This window comes from Sapajus apella, unplaced genomic scaffold (genome assembly GCF_009761245.1).
Source record: "Sapajus apella isolate SASKATOON/1434 unplaced genomic scaffold, GSC_monkey_1.0 scaffold20, whole genome shotgun sequence".
Classification (NCBI taxonomy): domain Eukaryota; kingdom Metazoa; phylum Chordata; class Mammalia; order Primates; family Cebidae; genus Sapajus; species Sapajus apella.
The window spans coordinates 29,453,992-29,479,540 of NW_022436960.1; the positions used below are offsets into that span (position 1 = coordinate 29,453,992).

General features: G+C 39.4%; 1 protein-coding gene across 9 annotated transcripts in view; it reads left to right on the forward strand.

Moving 5' to 3' along the window:
• The first annotated feature begins 411 nt into the window (after positions 1-411).
• NUMB (NUMB endocytic adaptor protein) overlaps positions 412-25,549 on the forward strand; it is a 108,029-nt gene continuing 82,891 nt past the window's right edge. Inside the window, exons 1-2 of one of the 9 annotated variants that reach the window (XM_032287932.1) lie at positions 412-700; positions 2,205-2,289. The gene's annotated coding sequence lies outside the window, so the exon portion shown is untranslated. Of the gene's footprint in view, positions 701-1,535; positions 1,556-1,893; positions 2,290-25,549 lie in introns of those variants that run through there. The other 8 variants (XM_032287933.1, XM_032287934.1, XM_032287936.1 and 5 more) reach the window with 8 other exon arrangements.

A 25,549-nucleotide genomic window follows, 5' to 3' on the forward strand; every position in this document is an offset into this window, starting at 1 on the left:
AGTGCTGGGATTACAGCCATGAGCCACCGCACTGGGGTTGTTAGTGTAAAATTCTAAGTACAGTATTTGAAAGTAAATTGCAGTTGAAGATATGGTTATTATTGTCAAAAACCTTCTTGAAAATGTTCTAGGGCTGGGTATAGTGGCTCATGCCTGTAGTCCCAGCACTTTGGGAGGCCCAGGCGGGTGAATCATGAGGTCAGGAGTTTGAGACCAGTCTGGCCAACATGGTGAAACCCTGTCTCTACTAAAAATACAAAAAACTAGCTGGGCTTGGTGGCGAGCGCCTGTAATCCCAGCTACTCAGGAGGCTGAAGCAGGAGACTTGCTTGAACCCAGGAGGCGGAGGTTGCAGTGAGCCGAGATCACACCACTACACTCCAGCCTGGATGGTAGTGTGAGACTCCATCTCCTAAAAGAAAAGAGAAGAGAAAAAGATTCTATTGATTTATTTAGTACGTTTTTATTATCTACCTTCCATTTTAGTGGCAACTGAGAGGCAATATACACTTTTTTTTTCTTTTATTTTTCTTTTGGCAATATGCACTTCTATACTAACAGAAGGAATACTTTTTAGTTTAAGTTGTTTTTATATTCAGAAGTTGGGGTTGTTGGAATTCCACTTTTCAAATGCTGCAATTTCTATGAAGTCTTTTCTCGTTTCCTCTCTCCAGGTTAGTGATCTCAGCCTCCTCTTAAGGTATGTTGTGATTTGTGCCTTTCTTAAAGCATTTGCAGTATTTTGTCATATAGACTTTTTATATTCCTTTTTCTTGATTATGAGAACCTAGAGTTTACAGATTATGTTGGTGGTTTTCTGAACTCCTGTTAATACTGAGTATAATGACGACTGCATCACACACAGTAGGTTCTCTGTAAATAGTTTATCTGATTGCCATGTTTCTAACCTTGAATACCATTTCATAGTTTAATTTTGCTTGTGTAATTTTCTTTGTAAATCAAATCTTTAGTATATAGCTGTATAGCTGAATAGATACTCTGTGACCACTTTCCATTTTTGAAAACCAAATCTCAGTTCTATAGCTGTCATTCTATAATATTTACCTCTTAGCAGTCACATATTTTCTTTGGGGACAGAAGTAAATATGCAAAACAAATTCCAAGCCAAGTTTTTAGTTGTCGTTGTTGTTTTTTAACACTTTGCAGAAACTACTGTTTGCTACAAGAAAATAAATGGAATTTTTTGTTTATGTTCATGTGAAAATGGAAATAAATATAGGACTGTGGGATTAAACATGGAGATACTCTAGAGTGTTTTGAAGTTTCCCTCATATTCAAGTGACCTCTGCGGTTCATTTTCCCTACAACTTTGGCAATATGTCTTTCTTTTTTCTGTTTATCTCTTGTAAATATTCCTTCCTATCAGTACCACACGAATCGATTCTTTTTTTTTTTTTTTTTTTTTTTTTGAGACAGGGTCTCATTCTGTTGTCCAGGCTGGAGTGCAATGGCATGATCACAGCTTGCTGCAGCCTCCATCTCCCAGGCTGAAGCTGTCCTCCTGCCTCAGCCTCCGGAGTAGCTGGGACCACAGGTGCACGTCACCATATCTGGCTAATTTTTAAATTTTTTTGTGGAGGTGAGGTCTCCCTATGTTGCTCAGCCTGGTCCTGAACTCCTGGGGTCAAGTGATTATCCTGCTGCAGCCTCCCAAAGTGCTGGGATTACAGACATCAGCCACTGTGCCGGGCCCAAATTGATGCTTCTTGACACAGCTCTTCCTGTTTTGGGCCCCTTGAATTGAATACTAATTACCAGTTTTACTAGAGATATGTGTAAGATGGGATTTGTGGGAGCTGCTCTCAATAAATAACCTATCTATTTGTCTTATTTTATATATATATATATATATATATATAGAGAGAGAGAGAGAGAGAGTATTTTATTTCAAAGATCCAGTAATTTATAGATATTTGACTTTTATGTAGGGGAATTATTTGTCATGTATTAGAGATTATGGTCCTACATTAGTGTGTGGATCTTACAGTTGCTGGAGTAACTTGGAGTGATCATCTTTGTTATATCATCATAATAAAGTCTTTGTTTTATGGGGAAAATTGGGATCTCCTTCTCTTTATTTTGTGTATATGTGTTTTGTTTGCAGTTACTATATTAGTGTAATGCAGCAATAATTATGTTACTAACAACAACTTTGTGAGATGTTTATTATTCTCATTTTACAGATGAGGAAACTGAGGCTTGTTGAAGTTACGAAACTTGTCCAAAATCACACAACTTGTAAAGGGCACAGCCAAGATTCAGAGCCAGGTCTGTCCAACTTCAAAACTCTTAATCATAACCATGAATCCAAAATAGCTGTGAAGTATCAACCTGTGATAAGTTGTATTAGTATTAATATTGCTTAACTGTTTTTTAACTCTTACTTATAATATTTTTAATGCTGAGTGTTTTTGTCCTTTATAATAATTTCACATATCTTTTCAATATTGTGAAAAGCAGTATGAATGGTAATTAAAGGTCTAGTCTCTGGAGACAGACTACTTGGGTATGAACCCTTAAACCGCTTCATTTACTTGTTGTGTGACATTGAGAAAGTTACTTAACTTTTCCATACTTCAGTTTTTCTATCTGTAAAATGGTGATGGTAATATTATCCACCTGATAAGTTTGTAAATATTGAATGATTTAATATATACAAAGCATTTACAACAATGCCTGGCACACAGTTAGCATTCGGTGAATGTCAGTGATTAGTATTGTCATCTCCTAGCAACCAGTGAAGCAAATTATCATCATATCTAATTTTGTATTAGGAAATTTAGATAAAGCAATGTTTAGGCAGCAATGTAGGATATGACAAAACTTACATAAACCAAAATTAAATTTGAATAAGTTAGATCTAAAGAATGTCATTCATTTGATCAAATTTAGGTCTATTGTAAAGCAACTTGGGAAACTGCTTATAGATCTCACGTGTACAAGAGCCTTACATATATAAGGTTTATACGTAGGTCCACTACAAGTTCCCATTGAGCCTAACATGGTCATTGCATTATGAATGTATTTTGTCTGTCTTCTCCCTCAGAATGCAATTTGTCTTTAGAATAAATGTCCACATTTTCAGGTAGCTTTTTAGGAGATGGTGTTTTGGCAGTCTTGATAGAAGAATACCAAGAACCAAAACCTCATATATTACATAAAATGTTGGCAACATTGCATCACTTGCAGGAGTGCTTATTAGAACTTTTACTATGGTGAATGTGTATTCTGAATGACTTTTGAACCAGTGGAACCACAGCACATTCAGCTAGAATTCAGCCATGTACCGATCATGTATTCTTTTCTCATACTTGTTTATCGTAGCTATCAGAATCCCAAAGTCCTGTTCACCATGTTGGTCAGTCTCGATCTCCTGACCTCCTGATCCTCCCACCTTGGCCTCCCAAAGTGCTGGCATTACAGGTGTGAGCCACCTCACCTGGCCCTGATTATTTACTAATAATAAGTTTATATCTCTTGCATAAATATCCATGAATGGGAGATAATTTGAGTAAAATTACACAATAATTCAAAAGCTATTATTTAAAGAATGGGACCTGCTTTGTATATGAACCCCAGAGCTCTGTAGCTTTATTTTTTTTTAATTGTTAAATTTTTTCTTATAAAAACAGAGTCTTGCTATGTTGCCCAAGCTGGTCTGAAACTCTGGGGCTCAAGCAGTCCTTCCACCTCAGCTTCTGAAAGTGCTAGTATTACAGGCATGCACCACCATGCCCAGCTTATAGCTTTTATTCTACACATACATTTAATTTCTTTCTTTCTTTTATGGTATTGAGACTTAACTATCCTCGATCAAAGTATCTTTTTGGTTATTTAGATATTTAAAATATTTTTCAGTAAATTATTTTCTCTTTTTTCCATGAAGAAAAATAAGATGGCCAGGCATGATGGCTCATGCCTGTAATCCCAACACTTTGGGAGGCTGAGACAGGCAGATCCCTTGAGGCTAGGAGTTCAAGACCAGCCTAGCCAACATGGCAAAACCCTGGCTCTACTGAAAATACAAAAATTAGCCAGGTTTGGTGACACATGCCTGTAATCCCAGCTACTTGGCAAGCTGAGGCACGAGAATTGCTTGAACCTGGAAGGTGGAGGTTGCAGTGAGCTGAGATTGCATCGCTGCACTCCAGCCTGGGCAACACGGTGAAACTGTCTTAAAAAAAGAAAAAGTAACAGACCTTATTTCTTGTTTCTATTGTAAATGGCATATTTTTCCTCTTGTTTTCTTCCCATTTCTGTTTTGTTTCTTTCCTGTGCTTTATTACTTTCTCTTGCCTTAACTATTTAGTACAGTATTCAGTGCAAGTGTTAATAGTAGGCATTCCTTTGCTTGACCCCAGAAATTTGAGATCAGCCTGGGCAACATAGCAAGATCCCATCTCTACAAAAAAATTAAAAACTAGCTAGGTGTGGTGGTACATAACCTGTAGTCCCAGCTACTCAGAAGGCTGAAGTGGAAGGATTGCGTAACCCCAGGAGGTTGAGACTGCACTGAGCCACGATCGTGCCACAGCACTGTAGCCTGGACAACAGAACAAGACCCTGTCTAAAAAAAATAGTGGCCATTCTTATGTTGTACTTAATTTTTTTAGAGGAAGTGTTTATTTTGTTTCGCTGTTAAGACTAAGGTTTTCTGTGTGTGTGTGTGTGTGTGTGTGTGTGTGTGTGTGTGTGTGTGTGTGTGTATCAATTTTTATTTATTTTGAGACAGGGTCTCACCCTGTCACCCAGGCTGGAGTGCAGTGGTACAGTCTCAACTCACGGCAGCCTCAGCCTCCCAGGCTCAAGTGATTTTCCCACCTCAGCTTCCCAAGTAGCTGGCCCTACAGGTGGGCACTGCCATGCCTGGCTAATGTTTGTCGTTTTAGCAGAAATGGGGTTTCACCTTGTTGGCCAGGCTGGCCTCAGACTCCTTACCTCAGGTGATCCGCCCACCTCAGCCTCCCAAAGTTTTGGAATTTCAGGCTTAAGCCACTGTGCCCGGCCTCCTATATATTTTTGATAGAAACTTTTCCTAGCTTAAAAGCATTTCTTTTCCTAGTAGGCTAAGATTTTTGTGTGTGTGAAGAATGAGCATTGAATTTTATCAAATGTGTTTTCTGCATTTACAAAATGATCACATAGTTTTCCTCCTTTATTTTGTTAATGTGGTGTTGACATTTATAATGTAGAATTACTGAAATAAACCCAACTCTGTCATTATGGACTTTTTAGAAAAAAATAAATAGTTGGATTTAGTTTATTAATTTTGTTTTGTTTTGTTTTTTAAGAGATGGAATCTTGTTCTGTCACCCAGTCTGGAGTGCGGTGGTGTGATCATAACTCACTGTAGCCTCGAACTCCTGAGCTCAAGTGTTCATCTCACATCTGCCTTCTGAACAGCTGGTACTACAAGGGTGCACCATCATGCCTGGCTATTTTTAACATTTTTTGTAGAGATGCAGTCTTGCTATGTTGCCCAGGCTGGTCTCAAACTCCTGGGCTTAAGCAATCCTCCCGCCTAAGCTTCCCAAAGTGCTGGGATTACAAGCATGAGACTGTGTATGATTTTTGCATCTATGTTCATCCACAGATGAAATTGGCCCATAATTTTAATTTCTTGTCCTTGTTTGGTTTTGGTATCTAGATTATGCCAGCCTAATAATGAGTTAGAAATTATTTTCCCCCAGAAAAGATTTATTAAGGACTGGAATGACCTTTTTTTTTTTTTTTTTTTTTTAAAGTTTGGTTGAACTCCTGTTTAACTCTGTATGCATGGTATTTTGGGGGATGATGGGCTTAATATTTTGCTGGGGAGGTATGTATTCAGTATTCTAAGTGGTTTCGTTTAGGATTGTGTTTCTAGTTAGATCAGTTTTTAGAGAGTGTCTTTAGGAATGCATTAGTTTTGTCTAGAGTTTTTGTTGTTTTTTTGTTGTTGTTTGGAGCAAGGTTTTACTCTGTTGCCCAGGCTGGAATGCAATGGCGTGATCTCGACTCACTGCAGCCTCCACCTCCCAGGCTCAAGTGATTGTCTGTATCAGCCTCCTGAGTAGCTGGGACTACAGGCGCAGGCCATTGTGCCCAACTAATTTTTTGTATTTTTCGTAGAGATGGGGTTTTGCCATGTTGGCCAGGCTGGTCTCGAACTCCTGACCTCAGGTGATCCACTTGCCTTAGCCTCCCAAAGTGCTGGAATTATAGGCATGAGCCACTGTGCCTGGCTTTATTTATTTAAAATTTTACTTTCTTTCTTTCTTTTTTGAGATGGAGTTTCGCCTTGTTGCCCAGGCTGGAGTGCAATGGCGTTATCTCGACTCACCGCAACCTCCCCACCTTGGGTTCAAGTGATTCTCCTGCCTCAGCCTCTGGAGTAGCTGGGATTACAGGCCAGTGCAACCATGGCCGGCTAATTTTGTATTTTTAGTAGAGATGGGGTTTCTCCTTGTGGGTCAGGCTGGTCTCAAACTTCCGACCTCAGGTGATCCGCCCACCTCAGCCTCCCAAAGTGCTGGGATTACTGGCATGAGCCGTGATGCCCAGCCTAAATTTTTCTTTTTTTTTTTTCCCTTCTGAGATGGAGTTTTGCTTTTGTTGACCAGGCTGGCATGTAGTGGCGTGATCTCGGCTCACTGCAACCTCTGCCTCCTGGGTTCAAATGATTCTCCTGCCCCAGCCTCCCGAGTAGCTAAGATTACAGGCATGCGCCACCATGCCCAGCTAAGTTTTTTCTATTTTCAATAGAGACAGGGTTGCTCCATGTTGGTCAGGCTGATCTCAAACTCCTGACCTCATGATTCACCCGCCTGGGCCTCCCAAAGTGCTGGGATTACAGGCATGAGCCATTGCACCCAGCCAGTTTTTCTTTTCTTAATAGAGAGAGGGTCTCACTATATTGCTTAGGCTGGTTTCGATCTCCTAGACTCAAGCGACCCTCTTGCCTCAGCCTACCAAAGTGCTAGGATTATAGGCATGAGCCACTGCACCTAGCCCATGAGCACTCTTTCCAATGGCCTTTTCTCCACCTTTTGATAATATTTAATATTTTGCTGGGGTGGTATGTATTCAGTATTCTAAATAGTTTTTGATAAGAAATTTTAATGAATAACCAATATTTCATATTATTGAGACTTGCTGAGGTTCTTGGAAGACTGATTTTCTATTAATGATAGAGTGATAGGCCAGGTGCAATGGATTACACCTGTAATCTCAGCACTTTGGGAGGCCGAAGCATGTGGGTCACTTGAGCCCATGAGTTCAAAACCAGCCTGGGTAATGTGTGGCAAAACTCCATCTCTATAAAAAAAAATAGCTGGGCATGGTGGTATACACCTGTAGTCCTAGCTACTCAGGAGGCTGAGGTGGGAGGATCATCTAGTCTGGGAGGTAATGGCTGAAGTGAGCTGTGATCATACTACTGTACTCCAGCCTGGGTGACAAGAGTGAGACGCTGTCTCAAAAAAAAAAAAAAAAAAATCAGATGATAATTTGATAATTTTCTTTTTCTCTCACCTATTTCTCCCCCTCTCCCTTTTCCTGGAGATTATAGGTGTTAGCCAGTGCACCTGGCCTCCATTTTTTTCTTTTTTGGTGGAACATAAAATAGTGGTGCTTCTTATAATCAGTAGTATCTTAGTTTTGAGGAAATACATATTTTTACATGAGTTTTCATCCTACCCCATTTTGCTATTTGAAATGCCCTTTTTCTATCTCTTTCATTGTGTGCTTATATCATTCAAGACCTTGAGGTCTTGATAAAATTATTTTAAAATAAAAAAAAATTTATCTGGGCTCTTCTAGTACCTAGCACAATACTTTGTTGGATATAGAATATTATTTAATTAACGATGGGAGCTAAATGATAAGAACTTACGAACATGAAGAAAACAACAGACACAGGGGTCTACTTGAGTGGGGAGGGTAGAAGGAGGGAGAGGAGCAGAAAAGATAACTATTGGGTACTGGGCTTAATACCTGGGTGTTGAAATAATATATGCAACAAACCCTCATGACACGTGTTTATTTATGTAACAAACCTTCACATGTACCCCCAAACCAGAAAATAAAACTAAAAAAAAAAAAAAAATTCTGAAACATCAAAAAAAGGAAGAATCTATGTATAATCATAGCACAGGCTTTGACATATGTATATTAGTGACCAATTATTTAGCTTCTTGGTCAAAGGAGAATACTTAATACTTACATTAGTTAAGATTATTTTAGTTACAAAGAACAGAAACCAATGCTTTCTACCTTTAGCAAGTTAGATAATTTATGGAATGGACGCTGAAGCATCTGATGATCAAGGAAGAGCTGAAGCAGTGAAACAAATAAAGTAATTAGAAACTATAGACCAGGTGCAGTGGCTCACACTTATAATCCCAGCACTTTTGGAGGCTGAGGCAGGCGGGTTGCTTGAGCTCAGGAGTTCAAAACTAGCCTGGGTAACATGGTGAAACCCCATCTCTACAAAAAATACAAAAATTAGCTAGGTGTGGTGGCATGCACCTGTAGTTCCACTTACTCTGGAGGTTGAGATGGGAGAATTGATTGAACCAGAGAGGTTGAGACTGCAGTGAGCTGAGATTGTGCTGCACTCCAGCCTGGGTGACAGATTAAGACCCTGTGCCAAAAAAAAAGAAAAAATATATAAAACACTGTGAAGGAAGTGAAAAGAGTAGTATATAATAAGGAATTATACAGGATGGTATTTAGAATGTAGAAAAAGAAGATGTCAACATTTAGGTTGAGAGTTAAGTATTAGTGGGAGACAAATGTACTGGTGAAGGGGTCTGGGAGAAGAGTATTTCAGGGAGAGGGAAACAACAGGCCTAGAGTGAGAATGAGCTTGCATTTAACTGAAAGGCTTATAAAGAGTTAGTTGGAAAGAATGTCACCTCAAGGCAAGAGAGACATGCAGGGGCCATACCTTTTTTTTTGGCGAAGTCTTGCTTTGTTGCCCAGGCTGGAGTGCAACGCTGTGATTTCAGCTCACTGCAACCTCCGCCTCCTGGGTTCAACCGATTATCCTGTCTCAGCCTCCAGAGTAGCTGGGATTATAGGCACCCACCATGAAGCCCGGCTCATATTTTGTATTTTTAGTAGAGGTGGGCTTTCCCCATGTTGGCCAGGCTGGTATTGAACTCCTGACCTCAGGTATTCTGTCCACCTCAGCCTTCCAAAGTGCTGGAATTACAGGTGTGTGCTGCCCAGCCTTTTTTTTTTTTTCTTTTGAGATGGAGTTTTACTCTTGTCACCCAGGCTGGAGTGCAGTGGTGTGAACTTGGCTCACTGCAACCTCCACCTCCTGGGTTCAAATAGTTCTCCTGCCTCAGCCTCCCGAGTAGCTGGGATTACATAGGCATGTGCCACCACACCTGGCTAATTTTTTTTGTATTTTTAGTAGAAACAGAGTTTCACCATGTTAGCCAGACTGGTCTCAAACTCCTGACCTCAGGTGATCCGCCTGCCTCAGCCTCCCAAAGTGCTGGGATTACAGGTGTGAGCTACTGCACCTGGCCTTCTTTGTATTTTTAGTAGAGATGGGGTTTCACCCTGTAGGCCAGACAGGCCTCGAACTTTGACCTCAGGTGATCCACCTGCCTCAGCCTCCCAAAGTGTCGGGATTACAGGCGTGAGCCACTGCACTGAGCCGGGGCCATACCTTTATATGCTAATATGTACTGTGTATTTGTGATATTCTGGTACTATTGTAAGCACCACATCTTGAGAAGTGTGAATTATGCCATACTGACTCACTGTATAATGAAAGTTTGGATTTTATTTGAAGATACATTGAAAAGTCATGGAACTATTAAGCAATGCCATGATCCATTTTATGTTTTTGAAGATTATGGTTACTACACTGTACATAGCTGATTAGAGAGGGACAATAGAGGACATAGAAATAAATACTAGTGGCTTATACTAGTCCAGGTAAGACACAAAGTTACCTTGGACTATGGGTGGTGAAGATTAAGTGCAGTGGACAGTTTTGAGATGTATTTTAGAAGTCTTTTTTTGACGGTTTGGTAGGGGGAATCGGGGGTGAGGGAAAGAGAGAGGAATAAGACTAGAGCAGACTGAAGAATTGAAGAGAGATGTATAGATATTTTGCCAAGTTATTTGTCAGTAAAGGGAAGCAGAGCTGTTTTTAACAGCTTCTTATTTCTTATTTCTGTAATTTTTCCAGTGGCATTTTTTTCTCTCTTCTACCCCATTTCCTCCACCGCCTCCCCATTCTTGGAATCAAATAATATTTTTATTCTAGTCTGCGTCTCCAGATTCCAGCATCTTTTCTCATCCCACACTTGACAGATGCAGGAGGAAAGCTAGTGTAAAAACTAGGCTAGCATCCTCAGCACTTCTGTCCTTTTACATCAAGATGTTCCTTGCTTGAATCAGTCCTTGCTATATCAGAGCAAAATCATTTTGTTTTGTAAGTAAAGTTTTAATTTTTAAAGTAATATTATTCTAATGAAGTCATTCTGTGTGTATGTGTATTGTGGAGTTTGGGTGATGGCTATATGTATTTTTATCTGTAAAGTCTTATGCCTTATTACTATTGTTATTATTTTGAGACAGATTCTTATTCTACCGCCCTGGCTGGAGTGCTGTGGCAAAATCTCAGCTCACTGCAGCCTCCACCGCTGAGGTTCAAGTGATTCTCGTGCCTCATCCCCCTGAATAGCTGGGATTACAGCTGTGTGCCACCACACCCAGCTAATTTTTGTATTTTTAGTAGAGACAGGGTTTTGCCATGTTGGCTGGGCTGGTCTCGAACTCCTGACCTCAGCTGATCCACCTGCCTCAGCCTCCAAAAGTGTTGGGATTACAGGCGTGAGCCACTGCGCCCAGCCTTAACGTGCTTGAAAAGGTAAATACCATCAAATCACAAATTCAGTTCACCAGTGTTTTCTCATTTGAAAGGCAAGCGAGCAACGAAAATATAAGATTGTTTTTGTAAATGCAAGAAAAGTCTCTCAGAAAAGATGGCTTTTAAAAAACGTTTAAAAAACATGTACATATAGCTTCAACTTTTGAAACCACCTTTGACTGCAGTTACAAGTTGATAGGGTGCTTCTTCATTTTATGAAGCTTTGACTTTCTATTATTATTTTTAAAGGTGAATAGGAAAGTCACATATCAAAACAATAGAAGGAATTTTGTGGACAACGTGAGTGGGAAAGTGAAAATAAGGCAGAAACCTAAAATTAATGTCAGATAATAGATTTGGATCATGGAATGCTGTTAAATCAATGGTTTTAAATTTTTTGGTGGTTACACATCCTTTGAGATTCTGATGGTGGAAGAATCTGGCCCCAGAAACTTCACAGACACACATATATTCATATTTGTACATAATATTAAGGGGTTGCTGAGCCTGAAGAGCTTGTGGGGTACGTGATCCCTTGGTTGAGAATACTCAGTCCAAATGGTATTCAGGGCTGAGTAATATGTTTCTGGGGAAGTGTGGCATTCAAACTGACAGTGTTCTGTTCTCAAATACCAGTATTTAGGATGGCCAAGACTTAATTTGTTGTTTGAAAATCTCTGGTTTGATAGCTGATGAAGCAAAGTAATTTTTAGTCTTAGCTATTGAAAAATCTTAGTCTATTCTTACAATTTCTTATTTGAAAATGCTGTAGATGGCAGAGTTTTATGAAATGAGGCAGTACAGTACTCAAGGAACCCTAACGTGTAGCCTATCAAAAAAAAAAAAAAAAGGAAACTGAAGTAAAAATAAATTTCAAATTCACTTAATCCTAGGTTTGCACAATAGCTGAGTATTTCTTTTAAGAAATAGGTTTAGGCCAGGCGCGGTGGCACACGCCTGTAATCCCTGCACTTTGGGAGGCCAAGGCAGGCAGATCATGAGGTCAGGAGAGCGAGACCATCCTGGCCAACAGGATTTTGTACTAAAAATACACACACATACACAAAAAAAGCTGGACATGGTGACACCCACCTGTACTCCTAGCTACTCTGGAGGCTGAGACAGGAAAATCACTTGAACCCCGGAGGCAGAGGTTACAGTGAGTCGAGATTGAGCCACTGCACTCCAGCCTGGGCAACAGAGGGAGACTCTGTCTCAAAATAAATAAATAGATAGATAGATAGATAGATAGATAGATAGATAGATAGATAACAGAGGGAGACTCTGTCTCAAAATAAATAAATAAATAGATAGATAGATAGATAGATAGATAGATAGATAGATAGATAGATAAGATAGATAGATAGGTTTAGAGCAGGTATGCTGGCTCACGCCTGTAATCCCAGCACTTTGGGAGGCCAAGGCAGGTGGATTACTTGTGTCCAAGAGTTTGAGACCAGCCTAGCTAACATGGCAAAATCCTGTCTCTACCAACAATACAAAAATTAGGCAGGCATGGTGGCACATGCCTGTGGTCCCAGCTACTCAGGGGTGAGGTGGGAAAATCACTTGAGCGCAGGAGATCAGCACTGCAGTGAACTGTGTTTGCACCACTGCACACCAGTCTGGGTGACAAAGTGAGACCCTATCTAAAAAAAAAGGTTAAAAAAAAAAAAAAAGATACCCTGCCAGGTGCAGTAAATCACACTTATAATCCTAGCACTTTGGGAGGCCGAGTTGGGGGATCACCTGAGGTCATGAGTTCAAGACCAGCCTGACCAACATGGTGAAAGCCTATCTCTGGTAAGTAAAAAAAAATTAGCCAGGTGTGGTAGTGAGTGCCTATAATCCCAGCTACTTGGGAGACTGAGGCAGGAGAATTGCTTGAACCCGGGAGGCAGATGTTGCAGTGAGCCAAGATTGTACCATTGCACTCCAGCCTGGATAACAACAGGGAAAACTCTGTCCCCCACCTCCATCCCCGCCAAAAAAAAAACCGGGCTTGGTGTGGTGGCTCACGCCTGTAATCCCAGCACTTTGGGAGGCGGAGGCGGGCAGATGACGAGGTCAAGAGAGCAAGACCATCCTGGCCAACATGGCGAAACTGTCTTTAAAATAAATAAATAAATATCCTTTGTTCTTGCTACCTTTCCATGAATCTCTTTGTAAATTAACTTTTATCTGAAAACTATGAGCTTTTAAAATGAATTTTATTAGTCTTGTGAGTTAAGTATTGGAAATATTTATTTAGCTGTTAGTGATAAAGCTGTACTTTGTTGCTGTTTATTTGGCTCAGTGCTCAGGTGGAATACCAAGCCAATGACATAACTTGGTAAATTATAAATTGTTTCCTGTTAGGCAAATTATACCAGTTAGAACAGTATCTAATGTAATAGAGAATTCACAAAATTCATTGATGGAGTAGGGGATTGTCTAGACAACTTACCTCTGTAGGTCCTTTGGCCATACTGAGAGACTAGGATTCCTTACATTTTTTCACTTGCTTGATCAAATAAAAGGATTTTTTTTTCTTCACTCTAAGTCAAAAAGCAAGCTCTACGTCATTAGAAATAGTAGAAATGAAAGAAAATTCAAAAAGGAACTACTTTATGCTTGTATACAATATTCTATTCTTTAATATTATGATTTAATTTGGCATTTTAGCTTACATTTAAGTGAGTGAACAAATTTTTCATTTTGCTTTTGGCAGATGAACAGTCAGTGCATATTTTTTTCTTGTAACTTTCTCTGTAAAATTCTGGAATAGTAGTGTGACTGGGAATAGAGGCCGGGCATGGTAGTTTACGCCTGTAATCCCAGCACTTCGGGTGGGTGGCTAATGCAAGAGGATTGCTTGAGCCTAGGAGTTTGAGACCAACCTAGGTAACTTAGAGATACCCTGTCTCTACAAAAATTTTAAAACTTAACCAGGCATGCTTGGTTAAAAATTAACCGGTGTGTACTTGTAGTCCCAGTTACTTGGGAGTCTGAAACTGGAGGATCACTTGAACCCAGGAAGTTGAGGCTGCAGTGAGCTGTGATTGTGCTACTGCATTCTAGCCTGGGCAACACAGGAAGACCATGTCTCAAAAAAAAGAAGAAAAAAGAAAAACAATGGAATTGTATATATTAACACTGAAAAAAATTTGTTTAGAGAACAGTAAAACGTGAATTAAATAGTATACATGATTCTTTCTGCAGCTCTACTCATTGAGTTTCTGCTCTATAATGTTTTTGTGTCTCCTAAAATATGAGCACGTTGTGTGGTTCTAGTGTTAGGCATCTTTTTCATAGCCCGTAAACATAGGCCAGCCACTTCAACTGTGTCTAGTTGAAAACAACACCCTGTTCCATACTAGAAAGAATCCCTGGCTGGGTTGGATTTTTTTGCAAAATAGTACAGTACTGCACTTTATGGATGACGTAAAATATTTTCAGTCTAATTTTGAATTTATATGATATTGCCTTTAACGCTATTTTTGGAATTGAACATCTAAGTGAGATTCAAGTCTCCTGAAAAAGGAATTTTAGCTAATTTAAGGTAATTTGTGAGTATACTTTTTTAAAATCAGATATTCACAATGCAGCCCATGGTTTTATATTTTAGTTTATACATTGCTATGTTTAGAACAAACTAATGTAAAAATCAAGAGTGAGTAATTTAAACTTTTGGCTGCTTGGCCTTTTTTTTCCCCCTATGGGAAACCAGTCTTAAGTATTAGGGTCAACTTTCCTGAATGAGTCTTGTGTATCAAGTATGTGGTGTAGGGGTTAATTTTTGTTTTCTGTTTTTTTCTCTTAGTGAACTTTCTGAAGTATATCCCTGTCTCGTCCAATTTGTATGTGAGAGAGACCTAAATTTAGGAGCATAATTATGATTATAGAACAAGGAAAAGCAAACAAGCATAATTTAGGGAGAAAAATCTCTTAAGAGAAATAGTCCCCATTTCCCTAAGCGTTGTAGCTTTCTAATGGCCCTTCAGAAGATTCTGGTTCCTTCCAGATTTGGCTGTTCAGACTAAATGTTAATAACTTTATTCATTTAGCAAAAATGAGATTTTCATTTTATAATTACTCATATGTGTTACTTATTTTTCTTTTTGTTAGATGTTTCATAATTTTGTATGTGTATGTATTTATATTTCTATACCTTATCTCTCTCCTCAATTCCAGAAAGGATTTTAGATGACTTACTTTCCAACTAACAAAAAATATGAAATAGTTGAAACATGCAAAAAAAACCAAAAAACAAAAAACATATGTAGGTATATGTAGTATAATGAAAAGAACTTGTTTACTACTCAGCTTTAGAATGTGACGAAAACTTTTGCAGTCCCCATGTGAACCATTCCCAATTACGTCCTGCCTTCCTTTCCCTAAGAAATAACATTGCCCTTAATCACATTTCTAATTTTCTTGTTTACAGTTCTGTAAAATATTTATGTATCCCTAAGTATTATCTTGTATAGTGTTGTGTATTTTTGAGAGGTAGTATAATATGGGGACTGAGAGCACAGACTATGACTCCAGGAGGTTCTGCTACTTACCAAATTACTTGGTCAAATTACTTAACTTCTCTGTGCCTGTTTATTCATCTGTGAAATGGAGATTAAAAATAGAATCAACCTGATAGGACTCTTGTGAAAATTTCATGAATCATTGTATACAAAGTGCTTAGAACAGTGCCTGGTACACAAGCAGTATTTTTTTTTTAATTTCGGTTGTTGATTACAGACAATAAGCAATGCTATACAGACATTATTGTACACACCTTGTGCACATACATGTGTAAGAGTTTCTCTAGGGTATATACCTAAAAATAGAATTGCTGGGTTGTAAGGGCATATACATCCTTAAACTTCCCTAGATGATGCCAAATTATTTTTCAAAATGGTTATATCAATTTATGCTCCTATGACAGTATGAGATGCCTGTTGCTTCATATGTTATTGTCTTGATTCTTTAATATTTGCCAAACTGATAGATGTAAAATATCATATGGTATTTTGATTTACATTTTCTTGATTACTGATGAGGTTGAACTTTTTTTTTTTCCTGTGCTCGTGGGCTGTTTCTGTTCTTTTGTAAAATGCTTGCACATTTTGCCTATTTTCCATTGATATTTTATTTTAAACTATTTGATTTGAATATCAAGTTTTAGGAATTATTTAAATATCAGGATACTAACGTTTTGCTCAATAATTCATGGCATATAACTACTAGTTAGTGACTTATCTTTCATTCTCAAGTGAATGATTTTTCACATACATTTATAGATCAGGGACATTCTTTTGTTAGACTAGTGTCTTGTTTGGAATGTGTAAAATATAGTTCCCAGAATCTTTAAACCATATTTTAAAAAAATGAAAAGTGAGACTTTTAACAGTCTTCCTGAGTGGCCTATTCCAGTGTAAATAACTACCCTAGAAAAGTGATCTTATAGATTGACCAACCACTAGCTCTTATTAAAGCTTTTTTATATTAAAATAATTTAACTTTGGAACTGTAAAGCTGACTACATATGCCATATTGAAATTTTGCCATTGTTAGAAATTACACTTTTTGTGCCATTAATTCCTGGTCTTTATAGTTTTATTATTTTTTTCCAGCAGATAAATCCATTTCTAGCTGCTTGTAGCTTGCCATATAAAACACACTTACTGATTTTTATTCTCTATTAGAGAATTTTTATTTGCTTAGAGGCATGTAAGGTACATCTTCCTTACATGACTGGCCATGAAAGATTCTTTTATGTATTTTAACCTCTTTAGTTAGTGAGAACAAGTCAGATGAAACTTTGCTTTCTAGTTGGGTTTTTTTTTTTTTTTTAACAGAATTCATTTAGAAAGCTTTATTTGGAGTTTTAGTTTGTCATTTTTTTCTATATGATGTTTCATAGAGAGCATTTAGGAACTAATCCTGCAATTAATTTCTCTTCCTTTTGATGTGGGCTTCCTGTGATTAGGGACAATTACTTCTTAACATCTATAATTTCCACATGAAACTCCTACTACACTACCATTCACACAGTGGATGCTTAATGTTCATTATTTCGTCGTCTTCTTTCCTGGGTAGAACAAATTACTGTGTATGTGTGTGTGCATGTAATCCTCCATACACACATACTTGACAGTGTTCAAAATGTTTATCTTGATGAGCATAAGGCTTATTACTGTGAAAAAATATATTACTGTGAAAAATATCTGGCTGATGTTTAATTGATATGGTAGTTATGACTTCCTATTTGGAACAGTTGTGTTAATGAGTAAAGTGACAGTGAACACAGTTGTGTGTCAAACTTTTATCTTTGGTTGTGTTCTAAAACTGTTGTGATTCCTAAAGTATTATTTCTGACTCTGGCATTCAGGAGCCTCCACAATTTAAACCCAACCTGAAAGCCCTATAAATAAGCCCCTTAAATTCAACAAGCATAAAAGTGTGAGGTGGGAGGATCGATTGAGCTTAGGCGCTCAAGGCTGCAGTGAGCTATGTTTTTTTTTTTTTTTTTTTTTTGAGACGGAGTTTCGCTCTTGTTACCCAGGCTGGAGTGCAATGGCGTGATCTCGGCTCACCGCAACCTCTGCCTTCTGGGTTCAGGCAATTCTCCTGCCTCAGCCTCCCGAGTAGCTGGGATTACAGGCGCGTGCCACCATGCCCAGCTAATTTTTTGCATTTTTAGTAGAGACGGGGTTTCACCATGTTGACCAGGATGGTCTCGATCTCTTGACCTCGTGATCCACCCGCCTCGGCCTCCCAAAGTGCTGGGATTACAGGCGTGAGCCACCGCACCCGGCCTTGCAGTGAGCTATGATTGAACCAGTACACTGCAGCTTAGGCGACAGAGACCCTGTCTCAAAAAATAATAATAATAATTAATTAATTAATTTAAAAAGTAAAGTCTATTGTCTTTAATTCTAGCAGAAATAGTGGAATCTAATATACCTTTTCCCCTATTTGAAAGTATAATTTTAGTAGCCATTACATCAGTGAATAGTGTGCCTTTTCTAGAGCTAGTATGGAGACAGATTCAGGAGCACTTCTACCTGACTTTCTTAGGATTCTGTGGGAAATTATTGGGAGATGCAGTGGAAGCTTTAAAATGACAACAGCAACTCCTAAGGTTTATTTTTGACACTTCTCTATAATTCTTCTATACTCAATCTGTCAATTGCTGCTGTTGGATAGGAATGTCAGTATTTCTCTCAGAGGAAAAATCAAACCCTTTGGCCTACAAGGCTCTATATGGCGTTGTTCTCTGTAACCCCTCTGATCTTATCTCTCCTATTCCCTTGTCTTCATTTTGCACTGGACACACTAACCTTTCTGTCCCTCAAACACTCTAGGCCATCTTTAGGCACTCTGGCATGCACCTATGGTCCCAGCTACTCAGGAGGCTGAGGTGGGAGGATTGTTTGAACCTAGGAGTTCAAGGCCACACTGGCAGCACAAGGAGGCCACATAGCAAGACCCCATCTCTCGAAAACAAAAACCAACAACAAAAAACACTCTAGACTCAGAGCTTTACATTTGGTTATTTTCTTTTCCTGAAATTCTCATCTATTGGCATGGCTCACTTTTTTTTTTTTTTTTTTTTTTCCTTTTGGTAATCTCCTTCAGTTCTTGGCTCAAATGTCACTTTTGTTTTTCTTTTTTTCTTTTTTTTCTTTTTTTTTTTTTTGGTCTTTTTTCCAAGATGGAGGTCTTGGAAAAAAGACCTCCGTCTTGGAAAATGATCACACCATTGCATTCCACCCAGGCTGGAATGCAGTGGTGTGATCATAGCTCACTGTAGCCTTGAACTCCTGGACTTAAGTGATCCTCCCATCTCAGCCTCCTAAGTAGCCAGGAGGACTAAGGTGCACACCACCATGCCCAACTAATTAAAAAAATGTTTGTAGAGATGGGATGCCCAGGCTGTTGCCCACCTTACTCTGTGTTGAACTCCTGGCATCAAGTGATTCCCCTGCCTTGGCCTCCTAAAATCCTGGGATTGTAAGTATGAGCCACTGTGCCTGCTGTCAAATAAGCTTTTGAATTTAAAAATTTATTCTTTCCTAGCACTTCTAAGTCCCCTCTTAACCCTGCTTGTCCTTTTCTGCATAGTATTCACCACGTATCCAGTTTGTTGAGGACTAGAACATGATGCCATATTTGGATTTCTTCCTTTTCCTCACCTTCCACAATTAGTCACCAATTCCTACAAGTTGACTTTCCTTACAAAGATAATCTTTTTGATTAAACAATGAATTTATTCAGTTTACTACATCAAGAGAAAGCACATTTTGACAAAGTGTTGGTAGTTAGGCATGTTAGAAATGAATATTTATAGGGTTTTTGAGATCTTGACTTAAGTGGTTTAATAAGGCAGGTTCTTCAAGGGAGGGAACTAGTTGAGATTAACAAAGTACGTGACACAATGTTTAGAATTAGTGGCCGTAGCACGAAAAGGGTCTTCAGTCTGTTTCCGTCAAGAGAGCTGTTTGCCCTGATACACAAACTGTTTCCCTAGATAAGTTAGTTAGCAAGAATTTCCTGAAGCAAACAGGGGAGCTGATTATTGGTTTACAGCCATCATTCTAGACATAAAATAATTTTCTAGAGCACAGTTATATCATGTTGTCTCAATTGTCACTGAACTTTTCCTCAGTCCTCTTCCCCTTTTCTCCACCCATACCACCACCACAGCCCTAGTTCAAGTTCTCATTGTACTTTGCCTAGACAATTTTAAAAGCCTAGCTTGTCTGTAGTCTTTTCCCCTCAGATTATTTTCCACACAGCCATCAAAGTAATCTAACTAAATTTCAACTCTGGCCATGTCAATGATTGTTTAAAACTTTTAAGTGGCTTTCCATCTCCTATGGGATAAAATCCTAGCTCCTTATAGGACCTGATCCTTCACTGCTCCTCCAACCTCATTCCTATCACTCTTCTAATTGCATTGCTACCTACTGTGTGATTTTCTGCATCTGTGCTTTTGTTGATGCTGTTGCCTTTACCTAAAATATCTTTTCTGTTCTATCCCCATATTGTTTGTCACTAATTTTTGTTCTTCTTTAAAACTTAATTCAGGTAGTATACCTTATAGGGGATGCGTCCAGAACCTAAACTGTACTTCCAGGGTGTACTGTGTGTAGTGCTTTTCTTACACTCACCATATTATACAGAAATTAATCTTCTGTGAGGGGAGACAGCCACCTAAAGACAAGGAAATTCTTATTAACTTCTGTATTCACTAACATTAACAATAGGGCCCAGCCCGTAGTAACTGCTCAGTAGTTTTTACTGAACCAAATTGGGGTGGAGAAGGGGAAGACTTCAGGGATGGGAGATAAGAAATGAGAATTTCACTCTAGGTTAATGTGTTTGAGGCAACATCATTGTACCCAAATAGAGAATGAGTAAGAGAGCAAGACCTAAAAGTACAAATGGGAAATCATCATACTTGGGGTGAAGTTTGTGTTATTTCAAGAGTGATGGTGTAAATAAGAGAACATAGACTGAGGACTGATATTTGGGGGGAATATACCCTCAATGGGTAGGAGAAAGTAGAGGATGCCCTCAAAAAAGTCAAAAGAAACAGAAGTGAAGAGGATAAACCAGAGTAGAGTATTGAGGGGGTCGAGGGAGTCATATCTAAATTTGCAAAGCAGTTAAGAAGAATAACTGTGAAAATACTGGCTGAATTTGGCAATTAAGTTGTATCTAATGACCTTTGAAAATTCTAGTAGAATAGTTTTTTTTTCTTTTTTTTTTTAATTTAGTGGCCAGGCACAGTGGCTCATGCCTGTAATCCCAGCACTTGGGGAGGCTGAGGCGGGAGGATCACCTGAGGTCACAAGTTCAAGCCCAGCCTGGCTAATATGGTGAATCTCTGTCTCTACTAAAAATACAAAAATTAGCCAGGCGAGGTGACAGGTACCTATAGGGCCAGCTATCGGGAGGCTGAGGCAGGAGAATCGCTTGAACCCGGGAAGTGGAGGTTGCAGTGAACCAAGATTGGCCACTGCACTCCAGCCTGGGCAACAGAGTGAGATTCTGTCTCAAAAAGTAAAATTTAAAAAAAATTTAGTTTGTAGGACAAAATAAGTTTGTTCTTAGATTGTATAGTTACAAAAATATATCCTGGTTGGGTGCAGTGGCTCACACCTGTAATCCCAGCACTTTGGGAGGCTGAGGCGGATAGATCACCTGAGGTCAGGAATTCGAGAACAGCCCGACTAACGTGGTGAAACTCCATCTCTACTAAAAATACAAAAATTTGCTGGGCATAGTGGTGGACACCTGTAATACCAGCTACTTGGGAGGTTGAGGCAGGAGAATCTCTTGAACCTAGGAGGCGGAGGTTCCAGTGAGCTGAGATCGTGCCATCGCATTGCATTCCAGCCTGGGCGACAGAGCGAGACTCCCGTCTAAATATATATGTATGTATGTATGTATGTATGTATGTATGTATGTGTATATATATCCCCCAGCTATTCAGGAGGCTGAGGCAGGAGAATTGCTTGAACCCAGGAGGCAGAGGTTGCAGTGAGTTGAGATACATATACATATACATATACATATACATATACATATACATATACATATTTTACCTGCGTTCAACCAAGACTTCTCCCAAGAGGTCTGGCCTTCTTTTTGGGGAGTAAAGTTCAACTTTGTTGTAGTAAATATTGCTTTGAATTAACATGTTTTCTACTTTTTTCTGTTTGTTTTTCTTTGTAAGCCAAATTGTTGTATGTAGATTACTTGAAAACAGAATGTTTGATTTCTCCCTTAATGTGTTAAAGCATTTTCTTAGATAGTCTAGATTATTTTACAGGCTAGTGATAATTATCCATTAAGTAGTAAGCAAGATATCATAATTACGTGTTTTCATTTTGCCAAATTCATCTTAGGACTATTATGATTGTATAACTGATTTTAAAAAATGTCCAAGCCATGAAAACCTTTCTGAAACTTCTCTGTGGAACCCCAGCATGTAAATCAGGTAGAGTGGAGTTTGTTTGAAGCTGTGGCAGGGATGTGAAGCCCTTTCTGAGAGTTGTGTCCAATCTTCCAACTCTTCTCTTTCCCTTCAAGCAAGCAACCAACCCCTGGAGCTTTTCTGTGGAAATTCTACGGCTGCTTGAAGCATAGTTTGAAAATCACTGAAAATGATACTCTTTGCAAAAATGCTGATAGCAAACCATCTGAGTACTGAAAGTGAAAGATACTTAGACCCCAAATTGGCTGACACTTTCAGTATGTTCTCTTATTTGACAACAGAATGATACAATAATAAATAGCTGCCCAGAGAGAAAATAAACTTGTACTAGATCTATTTAGACAGAGGTTGAATGTCCTCTTTTAATGGAAGTTGTCAGTGGTTCCTTTGTCAATGGGAGGTTGGACTATTACACCTTCAGTGTCTTCCAACATTGATGATTCTCTGGGCTTGTATGTTGAGACTTTTCCTACCTAGTGTCATAGCCTCTACTGTGATAGGAGTCTGTTCTATCTTTCAGTTCTTCAAACTTGTAGTATGCTATATATGACAGGCAGCGTGTTACGATGCAAGGTTACTATTTAAACAAATAAGATACAGTCAACCATTAAGGAAATAGGAGATTACTATAAGGTTGATGCATATAATAATAGAAGTAAGAAGAAGGCATTAATCAGAATTATATGAGGTGGAAGGACCTAACCAAGCCAGGTAGGGGCTTATCAGAAAAAAAGAAAAAGAAATAAAAGTCTAGCTTCCCTGAAGAGGTTAACTCCTGAGCTGACTCTTTAAAGAGAGTAGACTTTACCAGACATGCACAGGGAATGATATTTCTTTCTAGGCAGTGGAGGAACATATACAGGGGCTCTGAAAGAGGGCATGCTTTGTTTGGAGAACATGTGAATGGGGACTGGTGAGAGAAGCCAGATGAAGAAGGACTGTGTTTGCCATGCTAAGCAATTTGGACTTTGTCTTGAAGGTGGTGTGAAGCAATTGCAGGGTTAGAGTAGATACATGGTCAGATTTGTGTTTTAGAACATATTTAGAACACTTTAGACAAGTGTTTTGATCTCTTTGCCTCTAACAGAGCTCCATGCCAATATGTCCCTAAATTATTTAAAGCAATAATTTAAAGAAAAATGTCTCAGGATAGTAGGACTGGAACGGTTGGGGAGAGGGATGAATTCAAGAGCTACTAGGGAGGTAAAATCAGTGTAGGTAAAATTTGGCCAGAGAAAGGCTGAGTGCAGGGATGATCTTCAGGTGTCTGGGTTGGCCAAGTAGATAGGTGAGTAGTTGTCTTAACTAAGACAAAGAAATTAAGAAGAAAGGAATTGTACAGGGGTTTTTGGAATTGTACAGGGGTTTTTGTTTGTTTTTTATGGTTTTTTTTTTTTTTGGCCTCAGGATAATTTAGAGAGTGCTAACTTGAGTAAGGGTATAGGTTTTTCATTTCATTTTCTTATACTTGTGTGTGTATGTTTGTTTGTTTAATTTATTTATTTAGAAGACACAGTCTTGCTCTGTTGCCCAGGCTGGAGTACAGTTGTGCCACCTCAACCTCCCCCTTACTGCAGCCTCCACCTTCTGGGTTCAAGCGATTCTTCTGCCTCGGCCTCCCGAGTAACTGGGATTACCGGTGCATGCCACCACACCCGGCTACTTTTTGTATTTTTTGTAGAGATGGGGTTTTGCCACGTTGGTCAGGCTGTTCCCAAACTCCTGACCTCGGGCGATCCACCTGCCTCAGCTTCCCAAGTGCTAAGATTACAGGCGTGAGCCACCTAACATGAGGTGATCCACCTGCCTCAGCCTCCTAAAGTGCTGGGGATTACAGGCATGAGCCACTGTGCCCGGCCTGTGCATGTTTTTAAAATGTGATATAAAAGAGTAATAACAGGATGTGTTTATTCCCCTCCTCTCCCCAGAATTTCTCTCTTTTGGCCAGGCTGTAGTGAAGTGGTGTGATCTTGCCTCACTGCAACCTCCCCCCAACCCTCCCCTCTGGGTTCAAGCGATTCCCCTACCTCAGCTTCTGGAGTAGCTGGGATTACAGGCGCGTGCCACTATGCCTGGCTAATTTTGTATTTCTAGTAGAGATGGGGTTTCACCATGTTGGCCCAGGCTGTTCCCGAACTACTGACCTTGGGTGATCCACCTGCTTCGGCCTCCCAAAGTGGTAGGATTACAGGCGTGAGCCACCACACCCGGCAACAGGATGTATTTTCAAGGAAGGTTACGGAATTCTTCTGGAAATCTGGTTGATTAAGGTAGACCTTCATTTAGGTAGTTTAGGAATGAGTGATCTGCTTAAATTCATTTTTAGAAAATCCAGAGGTTTTTACATTGCCAGTCCTTTGTCAGAATTTTTAACTTTTAAGATATGTGGAAGATTAGCTTATTTGTGCAAACTAGCTAATTTGGTGATAGTTCTGATGCGGCATTATGCATTTTAAAATACAAAACGATTTTCCTCAGGATGCAAACTTTGATTTTCAAATCTTTCATTGGTGACATGTGGGAATTGATGTTTAATCCATTGCTATTTAACACTCCTGACAGAAAGGACAGTTCATTTTTATAGCTTTGTCACATCATTTTCTTGAGTTAAGATCACTTTTAGATTGGTTGAGGTGCTTACATCCTTCATGGAAAGAATGAGACTTGCTTCGGCTGGGTGCAGTGGCTGATGTCTATAATCCCAGCACTTTGGGAGGCTGAGGTGGGTGGATCACGAGGTCAGGAGTTTGAGACCAGCCTGGCCAACATAGCAAAACCCCATCTCTAGTAAAAATACAAAAATTAGTCGGGCAGTAGTGGCACATGCCTGTAATCTCAGCTACTTGGGAGGATGAATGAGAACTGATTGAGGAGAACTGGTTGAGCCTGGGAGGTGGAGGTTGCAGTGAGCCAAGATCGCGCCAGTGCACTCTAGCCTGGGAGGCAAGAGCGAAACTCCATCTCAAAAAAAAAAAAAAAAGAATGAGGCATGCTGCTTCTTAACAGAAAATTGGAGGTATTAGCTTAAGATTTTGAGATTTTACTCTGTAAGGGGGCACTTATTATGTTTGTTTCTTGAATGTTGTATTGTTTCTTATCAGTTAGGTCTCCTTTCTCTGTAGTTTTGATTTCTGCTGCACCTTTGACAGCATTCAAGAGGTGACTCTTCCAGTAACGCAATAAAGAACTGACCATAATACTTTTTTTTTTTTTTTTTTTTTTTTTAAGATGGAGTCTTGCCAGGCACGGTGGCTCACGCCTGTAATCCCAGCACTTTGGGAGGCCAAAGCGGGTGAATCACAAGGTCAGGAGTTCGAGACCAGCCTGGCCAAAATGTTGAAACCCCGTCTCTACTAAAAATACAAAAATTAGCGCGGTGGCACATGCTTGTAATCCCAGCTACTCAGGAGGCTGAGGCAGGAGAATCGTTTGAACCTGGGAGGCGGAGGTGGCAGTGAGCCAAGATTGTGCCATTGCACTCCAGCCTGGGTGACAGAGTGAGACTCCATCTTAAAAAAAAAAAAAAAAAAAAAAAAAAGGTAAGTCTCGCTCTGTCACGCAGGCTGAAGTGCAGTGGCACAACCTTAGCTCACTGCAACCTCTGCCTTCCAGGTTCAAGCAATTCTGCTGCTTCAGCCTCCCAAGTAGCTGGGATTACAGACGTGCAC